Here is an 11,404-nt window from a genome sequence, read left to right on the forward strand (position 1 = left end):
CTATAGTCTTGATGAGCGGATATTTTATACGCTTTTTGGGGTTAATTTCATATAGTTTTTAGGATATTCTAGTTAGTTTTTAGTTTATTTCCATTAGTTTTTAGGAAAACTTCATATTTCTGGACTTTACTATGAGTTGTGTGTTTTTCTGTAATTTCAGGTATTTTTCTGGCTGAAATTAAGGGAGTTGAGCAAAAATCTGATTCAGGTTGAAAAAGGACTGCTGATGCTGTTGGATTCTGACCTCCCTGCACTCAGTGGATTTTCTGGAGCTACAGAACTCGAAATGGCGCGCTTCCAATTGAGTTGGAAAGTAGACATCCAGGGCTTTCCAGCAATATATAATAGTCCATACTTTGCTTAAGGATAGATGACGTAAACTGGCATTCAACGCCAGTTCTCTACCCAATTCTGGCGTCCAGCGCCAGAAAAGGATTAAAAGTTGGAGTTCAACGCCAGAAATGGATCCAAACCTGGTGTTGAACGCCCAAAACAGCCTTATACACGTGAAATGTTTAAATCTCAGCCCCAGCACATACCAAGTGGGCCCCAGAAGTGGATCTCAGCACCATCTGTTATAGTCTACTCACTTTTTGTAAACCTAGGCTACTAGTTTAGTATTTAAACAACTTTTAGAGACTTATTTTGTATCTCATGACATTTTAGATCTGAAATTTGTACTCTTTGACGTCATGAGTCTCTAAACTCCATTGTTGGGGGTGAGGAGCTCTGCTGTGTCTCGATGAATTAATGCAAGTATTTCTGTTTTCCATTCAAACATGCGTGTTCCTATCTAAGATATCCATTCGCGCCTAACTATGGAGAATGTGATGATCAGTGACACTCATCACCTTCCTCAATCCATGAACGTGTGTCTGACAATCACCTCCGTTCTACATCAGATTGAATGAATATCTCTTAGATTCCTTAATCAGAATCTCCGTGGTATAAGCTAGAATGATGGCGGCATTCATGAGAATCCGGAAAGTCTAAACCTTGTCTGTGGTATTTCGAGTAGGATTCAGGGATTGAATGACTGTGACGAGCTTCAAACTCGCGAGTGCTGGGCGTAGTGACAGACGCAAAAGGAGGGTGAATCCTATTCCAGCATGATCGGGAACCTCAGATGATTAGCCGTGCTGTGACAGAGCATTTGGACCATTTTCACAAGAGGAGGGGATGTAACCATTGACAACGGTGATGTCCCAACACACAGCTTGCCATAGAAGGACGTGCGTGCGTGAATCAGAGGACAGAGGAAAGCAGAGATTCAGAAGACAAAGCATCTCCAAAACTCCAACATATTCTCCATTACTGCATAACAAGTAACCTTTAACCCATGCTCTCTTGTTTATTTGCAATTCAACTGATAAATACAATTGACTTCCTGTCTAAGAATTGCAAGATAACCATAGATTGCTTCAAACCAACAATCTCCGTAGGATTCGACCCTTACTCATGTAAGGTATTACTTGGACGACCCAGTGCACTTGCTGGTTAGTGGTACGAGCTGTGAAAAGTGTGATTCACAATTCGTGCACCAAGTCTCCTAGTCTTCTGCCTTCTCCATCTCCCGATGATTCTAGACCAAACGATGATCCTGCTCCTACTGTCATGCCTCCTCCTTTCACTCATATTTCTAGGGTAAGAAATCCACCACCTCATCTTCTTAATTATCACTGTTTTTCTACTATTCTTCATCACCATAAACCTAAGTCATTCAGAGAAGCCTCCACAAATCCAAGTTGGCAGCAAGCAATACAGGAAGAAATTCAGACAGTTGAAAAAGCACATACTTGGAACTTGGTTGATCCTCCTTTTGATGAGGAAGTTGTGGATAGTAGATGGGTATACAAGATCGAGACCCGCTCTGATGGTTCTATTGACCGTTATAAGGGACGATTGGTTGCTCAAGGTTGTATGCAAGAGTATAGTATTGATTATGAAAAAACTTTTTCTCCTGTTTCTCGTCTCACATCTGTTCAAGCTCTCCTTGCCATTACTGCAGTAAAAAAATGGTCTCTCAGTCAGATGGATGTGAAGAATTCTTTCCTTAATGAGGATTTGAAAAAAAAGGTCTATATGAAACCACCTCCGAGTTATCCTTGTCCTTTTGGCAAAGTCTGTCTCCTTCACAAGGCACTTTATGGTCTTAAGCAAGCCCCTCATGAATGGTTTGACAAGTTTAGCACCACTATGTGCAATCTCAGTTTCACTTGCAGCTCTCATGAGAATGCTCTCTTTACTCGTAAAAGTGAACGTGGAGTTGTTCTTCTAATTTTGTATGTTGATGACATGATCATTTCTGGAGAAGATATTGATTGTATCTCTAATCTCAAAGCCCCCCTTCACCATATTTTTTAGATGAAAGATCTTGGTTCTCTCAGTTATTTTTTTGGTTTAGATGTCATATCCACAGATGACGACATCTATCTCTCTCAGGCTAAGTATGCTTCAGATCTTCTTGCTCGCGCCGGGATTACAGATAGTCACATTGAGTCAACTCTCCTTGAGCCTAATGTTCGATTTACCCCTATGATGGCACTGCTTTGGATAATCCTACTCTTTATCGACAGTTAGTTAGAGGACTCGTCTACTTAACTGTGACCTGACCAGACATCGCCTATCCAGTTTATGTTCTTAGCCAGTTCATGTCAGCTCCTCGTACTACTCACTATGCGGTAGTTCTTCGCATTCTTCGCTACATCAAAGGCACCCTATTTCATGGATTTTATTTTTCTACCCATTCATCTTTATCCCTTTAGGCGTACTCAGATGCTGATTGGGCTAGTGATCTCACTGATCGTCGTTTCACTTCTGGTTATTGTTTGTTTCTTGGCGACTGATAAACCACTATTTTATGGTTTATCTTGTGCTCAATTGAGTGGATTTCATCAACTCTTTACCCACTTATTCATACTATTTGCATGGTTTTATATTTCCTTCCTAATTATGTGTTTTGATTGAAAACATGCTTCTTTGATCTTATAATTGCTTATTATTAATCATCTCTTATTACCATTAAATGCCTTGATATGTGTGTCAAGTGCTTTCAGAGATTATAGGGCAGGAATGGCTTGGAGGATGGGAAGAAAGCATGCAAAAGTGGAAGGAATGCAAGAAGTTGGAGAAATTGCTAAGCTGTCCAGCTTGACCTCTTCGCACTCAAACGGCTATAACTTTAGCTACAGAGGTTCAAACGACATGAGTCTCTAAACTCCATTGTTGGGGGTGAGGAGCTCTGCTGTGTCTCGATGAATTAATGCAAGTATTTCTGTTTTCCATTCAAACATGCGTGTTCCTATCTAAGATATCCATTCGCGCCTAACTATGGAGAAGGTGATGATTAGTGACACTCATCACCTTCCTCAATCCATGAATGTGTGTCTGACAATCACCTCCGTTCTACATTAGATTGAATGAATATCTCTTAGATTTCTTAATCAGAATCTTCGTGGTATAAGCTAGACTGATGGCGGCATTCATGAGAATCCGGAAAGTCTAAACCTTGTCTGTGGTATTCCGAGTAGGATTCAGGGATTGAATGACTGTGACGAGCTTCAAACTCGCGAGTGATGGGCGTAGTGACAGACGCAAAAGGAGGGTGAATCCTATTCCATCATGATCGGGAACCTCAGATGATTAGCCGTGCTGTGACAGAGCATTTGGACCATTTTCACAAGAGAAGGGGATGTAACCATTGACAACGGTGATGCCCCAACACACAGCTTGCCATAGAAGGACGTGCGTGCGTGAATCAGAGGACAGAGGAAAGCAGAGATTCAGAAGACAAAACATCTCCAAAACTCCAACATATTCTCCATTACTGCATAACAAGTAACCTTTAATCCATGCTCTCTTGTTTATTCGCAATTCAACTGATAAATACAATTGACTTCCTGACTAAGAATTGCAAGATAACCATAGATTGCTTTAAACCAACAATCTCTGTGGGATTCGACCCTTACTCACGTAAGGTATTACTTGGACGACCCAGTGCACTTGCTGGTTAGTGGTACGAGTTGTGAAAAGTGTGATTCACAATTCGTGCACCAAGTTTCTGGCGCCGTTGCCGGGGATTGTTTGAGTTTGAACAACTGACGGTTTATTTTGTTGCTTAGATTAGGAAAATTTTTCTTTTTGGTTTAGAGTCTCTTATTATTGTTCTTGGTTAAAAATATCCTTCTTCAAAACAAGTGTTACATTTACTGCCCAATTAGCTAGAGCGTTGGTCTAAGTCCGTGGCAGATTGGTACATTCTTTTTAAAATCTTTTTCAAAAATAATATTTTCTCTATTAAATTTTGTGCCAAACTTTAAGTTTGGTGTTTTCTTGTTGATTTCCCTTTGATTTTCGAAAATTTTAGTTGGTTTTCTAAAAATTTTAAGTTTGGTGTTCCTTGGTGTTTTCTCTCCAAAATTTTCGAAAACTAGGAGCATTAGATCAAAAAAATTTTAAATCTTGTGCTATTTTATTATTTTTCTCTTTCCTTACTAAATTCAAAAATATATGTTCTCTCTATTTATAAAACAAATTTTCGAAAATTATTTTCTAAAAATTCAGATTTTTTTTTCAAAATTTAAAATCTTTTCCAAATCATACCTTTTTCAAAACTTCCTAACCACTTTCTCTCTCCTCAATTTTTTTGAAAATATTCACCTACTTTTTTTTCTCTTTATTTTTTTTATTTATTTTCTAAATAAGTAAATAAATAAATAAATAAAAATAAATTTTTTATTTGACATCATCTCCCTTTCTCCATCATGGATATAAGTGGAAATGAACAGTCTAGGAGGACTCTGGGGTCATATGCTAACCCCTCTATTGCTTCATATGGGAGTAGTATCTGCATACCCTCCATTGGAGTCAGTAGCTTTGAGTTGAATCCTCAGCTCATTATCATGGTGCAGCAAAGCTGCCAGTATTCCGGTCTTCCACAGGAAGAACCTACAGAGTTTCTGGCACAATTTTTACAAATTGCTGACATAGTACATGATAAGAAAATAGATCAGGATGTCTACAGACTATTACTGTTTCCGTTTGCTGTAAAAGATCAAGCTAAGAGGTGGTTAAATAACCAACCTAAGGCCAGCATAAGGACATGGAAACAGCTGACAGAAAAATTCTTGAATCAATACTTTCCCCCAAAACGGATGACACAGCTAAGGCTGGACATCCAAGGCTTCAAACAAGGAGATAATGAATCTCTTTATGATGCCTGGGAGAGATATAGAGAGATGCTACGAAAATGCCCCTCTGAAATGTTTTCAGAGTGGGTTCAGTTAGACATCTTCTATTATGGGCTTGCAGATGGAGCTCAGATGTCTCTAGATTACTCAGCTGGTGGATCTATCCACATGAGAAAGACAATTGAAGAGGCTCAAGAGCTCATTGATACAGTTGCCAGGAATCAGCATCTGTACCTAAGCAGTGACCCTTCCATGAAAGAAGAGGTTAAAACAGTAACTGCTGAACTCAGCCTTGTAAAATAAGATGCTGAATTCAATCAGCAATTGGACTTTCTAACAAAGCAGTTAGCCGAATTCAAGGATAAACTACAAGAGACAAGGATGGCTAATATAAATATGGAAGAACAATTGAAGCAAACAAAGCAGCAGCTGTCAAGACAAATAATAGAAGAATGCCAAGCAGTTCAATTAAGAAGTGGGAAAACATTAAATACCCCACCTCAAGGCAGTAAAAAGCTAAGAAATGAGCAAACCACCCAAAATTCACCTGAGGACAGTAAGAGCCCAGGTAAAAGTAATTCTGGAACTAAAACACCAGAAATTTGGTGGAAGGCTGGCACTAAACGCCCAGGCCATGCTCAGGACTGGCGTTCAACGCTAGAAATAGGCAAGGATCTGGCGTTGAACGCCCAAAATGGGCAAGATCTGGCGCTGAACGCCCAAAATGGGCACAGTTCTGGCGTTCAGACGCCAGGAACAGACAAGGAGCTGGCGTCCAATTTCACTGCAGCTTCTAACCCTGGCACTCAATTGCCAGTGAGGGATCAGACACACACAAATGCTGATAACAACCCCTCTAAAAAGGCTTCTTCAACCACTTCTGTAGGCAATAAACCTGCAGCAACTAAGGTTGAGGAATATAAAGCCAAGATACCTTATCCTCAAAAACTCCGGAAAGAGGAGCAGGATAAGCAATTTGCTCGCTTTGTAGATTACCTCAGGACTCTTGAAATAAAGATTCCATTTGCAGAAGCACTAGAGCAAATACCTTCTTATGCCAAGTTCATGAAAGAGATCTTGAGTCATAAAAAGGATTGGAGAGAAACAGAAAGAGTTCTCCTCACTGAAGAATACAGTGCAGTCATTCTGAAAAGCTTTCCTGAAAAGCTTAAAGACCCTGGAAGTTTTCTGATACCATGCATATTAGAAGGTCAATGCACCAAGACAGCTTTATGCGATCTTGGGGTAAGCATCAACCTAATACCTGCATCCACTATCAGAAAGCTTGGCTTAACTGAAGAAGTTAAACCAACCCGGATATGTCTCCAACTTGCTGATGGCTCCACTAAATACCCATCAGGCCTGATTGAAGACATGATTGTCAGAGTTGGGCCATTCGCCTTTCCCACTGACTTTGTTGTGCTGGAAATGGAGGAGCACAAGAGTGCTACTCTCATTCTAGGAAGACCCTTCCTAGCAACTGGACGATCCCTCATTGACATCCAACAGGGGGAAATAACCCTGAGAGTCAATGATGATGAGTTTAAGTTGAACGCTGTCAAAGCCATGCAGCATCCTGACACGTCAAAAGACTGCATGAAAGTTGATCTTATCGACTCTTTGGTAGAAGAGATCAACATGCCTGAGAGTCTCGAATCAGAGTTGAAAAACATCTTTAAAGATGTTCAGCCTGATTTAGAGGATTCAGAGGATATGAAAGAGCCTCTGAAAATTCTTCTGGAAGAAGAAAAACCTCCTAAACCCAAGCTCAAGCCATTACCACCATCCTTGAAATATGCATTTCTGGGAGAAGGTGACACTTTTCCAGTGATCATAAGCTCTGCCTTAAATTCACAGGAAGAGGAAGCACTTATTCAAGTGCTAAGGACATACAAGACAGCTCTTGGGTGGTCCATAAGTGACCTTAAGGGCATAAGCCCAGCTAGATGCATGCACAAAATCTTATTGGAGAATAATGCCAAACCAGTGGTTCAACCACAGAGGCGGCTAAATCCAGCCATGAAGGAAGTGGTGTAGAAAGAGGTCACCAAATTACTAGAGGCTGGGATTATTTATCCTATTTCTGATAGCCCCTGGGTGAGCCCTGTCCAAGTCGTCCCAAAAAAGGGAGGCATGACAGTGATTCATAATGAAAAAAATGAACTGGTTCCTACAAGAATAGTTACAGGGTGGCGCATATGTATTGACTACAGAAGGCTCAATACAGCCACCATAAAGGATCATTTTCCTTTACCATTCATAGACCAGATGCTAGAAAGACTAGCAGGTCATGATTATTACTGCTTTTTAGATGGCTACTCAGGCTATAACTAGATTGCAGTAGATCCTCAGGATCAAGAGAAAACAGCATTCACATGTCCATCTGGAGTGTTTGCTTATAGAAGGATGCCATTTGGGCTGTGTAATGCGCCTGCAACCTTCCAGAGATGCATGCTCTCTATTTTCTCTGATATGGTGGAAAAATTTCTGGAAGTCTTCATGGATGACTTCTCAGTATATGGAGACTCATTCAGCTCCTGTCTTGATCACCTGAAACTTGTTCTGAAAAGATGCCAAGAGACCAACCTAGTTTTAAACTGGGAAAAATGTCACTTTATGGTGACTGAAGGGATTGTTCTTGGGCATAAAATCTCAAACAAGGGAATAGAGGTGGATCAAGCAAAAATGGAGGTAATTGAAAAATTATCACCACCTGCCAATGTTAAGGCAATCAGAAGCTTTCTGGGGCATGCAGGATTCTATAGGAGGTTTATAAAGGATTTTTCAAAAATCGCAAAACCTCTAAGCAATCTGCTAGCTGCTGACACGCCATTTGTGTTTGACACAGAGTGCCTGCAGGCGTTTAAAACGCTGAAAGCTAAGCTGGTCACAGCACCTGTTATTTCTGCACCAGACTGGACATTACCATTTGAGTTAATGTGTGATGCCAGCGATCACGCCATTGGTGCAGTGTTGGGACAGAGGCATGACAAGCTTCTGCATGTCATTTATTACACTAGTCGTGTTCTAAATGATGCCCAGAAGAATTACACAACCACAGAAAAAGAATTACTTGCAGTGGTTTACGCCATTGACAAGTTCAGATCATACCTAGTAGGATCAAAAGTGTTTGTGTATACTGATCATGCTGCTCTTAAATATTTACTCACAAAGCAGGATTCAAAACCCAGGCTCATCAGATGGGTGTTGCTTCTGCAAGAGTTTGATATAGAAATAAGAGACAAAAAAGGGACAGAGAACCAAGTGGCTGATCATTTATCCCGGATAGAGCCAGTAGAAGGGACGCCCCTCCCCTCTCTTGGGATCTCTGAGACTTTTCCGGATGAGCATTTATTTGACATTCAGGAAACACCATGGTTTGCCGATATTGCAAACTATAAAGCTGCAAGGTTCATACCGAAGGAATACAACAGGATACAAAAGAAGAAATTAATTACTGATGCAAAGTACTACTTGTGGGATGAACCCTATCTCTTTAAGAGATGTGCAGACGGAATAATCCGTAGGTGTGTGCCTAGAGAAGAAGCATAGAGAATCCTATGGCATTGCCATGGATCTCAATATGGAGGCCATTTCGGAGGTGAGCGAACAGCCACCAAGGTCCTCCAATGTGGCTTCTATTGGCCCACACTCTATAAAGATTCCCAAGAGTTTGTACGTAACTGTGACAGTTGCCAAAGAGCCGGTAATCTGCCTCATGGTTACGCCATGCCTCAACAAGGAATCTTGGAAATTGAGTTGTTTGATGTATGGGGAATTGACTTCATGGGACCTTTCCCACCATCATACTCAAACACTTATATTCTGGTGGCAGTTGACTATGTATCAAAATGGGTTGAGGCCATTGCCACACCCACCAATGATACTAAAACAGTGCTGAAGTTCCTTCAGAAACATATCTTTAGCAGGTTTGGTGTCCCTAGAGTACTAATCAGTGATGGGGGCACTCACTTCTGCAATAAACAGCTTTACTCTGCCATGGTTCGGTATGGAATTCGCCACAAGGTGGCTACTCCATATCATCCACAAACTAATGGACAAGCTGAAGTCTCTAATAGAGAATTAAAGAGAATCCTAGAACGGACAGTAAGTACCCGTAGAAAGGATTGGGCACGGAGCTTGGATGATGCTTTGTGGGCTTACAGAACAGCATTCAAGACCCCTATAGGGACCTCCCCATACCAACTTGTGTATGGTAAGGCATGTCACCTGCCCGTGGAACTGGAACATAAAGCCTACTGGGCAACCAGATTCCTAAACTTTGATGCCAAATTAGCAGGAGAAAAAAGATTGCTCCAGCTAAATGAGCTAGAGGAATTCAGATTCACAGCTTTCGAAAACGCCAAGCTTTATAAAGAGAAAAAAAAGTGGCATGACAGAAAGCTGTCATCTAGAATCTTTGAGCCAGGACAGAAGGTTCTGCTGTTCAACTCTAGGCTCAGGCTATTCCCCGGGAAATTGAAATCCCGGTGGAGGGGACCATACGTGATTACAAGTGTATCACCATATGGTTATGTGGAGCTTCAAGATATTGATTCTGATAAGAGGTTCATTGTCAATGGACAGAGAATCAAGCATTATCTTGAAGGCAACGTTGAGCAAGAGTGCTCAAGGCTGAAGCTAGACTAAAAGCTCAGCAAGGTCCAGCTAAAGACAATAAAGAAGCGCTTGCTGGGAGGCAACCCAGCCATAGGGCATCAATCCTCCAAGCATTTTGCCCTATTTCTATTTTTATTTTTATTTGTTTATATAGAGTTCATTGATAACAAGGTAAAGAATCAATTGCATAAGTTCACAGGGTTACAGAAGGAATCTGCACACAAAACAGAGAAAAAGAGCTCACTGGCAAGAAAACGCCAGTAAGAGCCTATTTTGGGCGTTCAGCGCCTAAAAGGGGCAGCCAGTGGGCGCTGAACGCCAGTAAGGATAGCAATCTGGCGTTCAACGCCAGAAAAGGGCAACAACTGGGCGTTGAACGCCCAGGAGAACAGCATTTGGGCGTTGAATGCCCAAAACAGGCAATGTTTGGGCGTTCAAACGCCAGGATGATGGGGAGGAGGCAAATTCATTTTTCTTCATATTTCTTGCATTCTAATCTTAATTTTCATACTTCAATTCATGATTTCTTGCATAAACATGTTAAGAACCCTGATTTCTAAAATCCCTAATTTCTAAAAATCCTACTTTAAAAATATCAAATATATCTTAATCCATAAGCACAAACCCTCTTTGCAAATTCAATCCAAATCATTTCAAATCTTTTTAAAAACAAATCTATCTTTTCAACTCATCAATATCTTTTTTCAAAATCTCCACTTCATCTTTTTCAAAATCTAGATCTATCTTTTTCAAAAATCTTTCATATCTTTTCAATTTTAAACTATATCCTCTCTTATCATATCTTCTATCTTATCTTTTCCAAATCAATCTCTTTTATCATATCTTTATCTCTTTTTTCGAAAACCCACCCTCCCTCCCTTTAAATTTGGGTTCGGCCTCCCTCCCCTTCCATCAACAATTGCACCTAGCTCTCCTTCTATCCCTCTCCTTTCTTTTCTTTTGCTTGAGGACAAGCAAACCTCTAAGTTTGGTGTGTTTATCCGCGATTACTAAGATCATGGCTCCTAAAGGAAAACAACCCACTCCAAGAGGCAAGAAAGAGAGCATTCCAAAACCACTTTGTAATCAAGGGAAGTTCTTATCTAAAGAACATTCAGACCATTATAACAAAATAATGGGTCTGAGATCAGTGATCCCGGAAGTTAGATTCGATCTGAAAGAAGATGAATATCTGGAGATCCAGGAGCAAATTCGAATTAGGAACTGGGAAGTCCTAGCTAATCCTGAAACGAAAGTAGGGAGGAACATGGTTCAGGAGTTCTATGCTAATATGTGGCAAACTGACAAGCAGAAACTATCTGGGACTGCTTTCTATGACTATCGGACCGTGGTCAGAGGAAAGATTGTTCATACCCACCCTGACAGGATCAGGGAGATCTTAAAGCTACCTCAGCTGAAAGATGATCCAGACTCCTTCAACAGGAGAATGATGAGAACAGACAAGGGCCTGGATAAGATTCTAGAGGACATATGTATCCCTGGAGCCAGGTGGACCACCAACACAAAGGGTGTCCTAAATCAACTCAAGAGAGAATTTCTCAAACCAGTCGCCAGAGGATGACTGGACTTCATTG

The sequence above is a fragment of the Arachis ipaensis genome, chromosome B9, assembly GCF_059453495.1.
Source record: "Arachis ipaensis isolate K30076 ecotype BB chromosome B9, ASM5945349v1, whole genome shotgun sequence".
NCBI classification, from domain to species: Eukaryota; Viridiplantae; Streptophyta; class Magnoliopsida; order Fabales; family Fabaceae; genus Arachis; species Arachis ipaensis.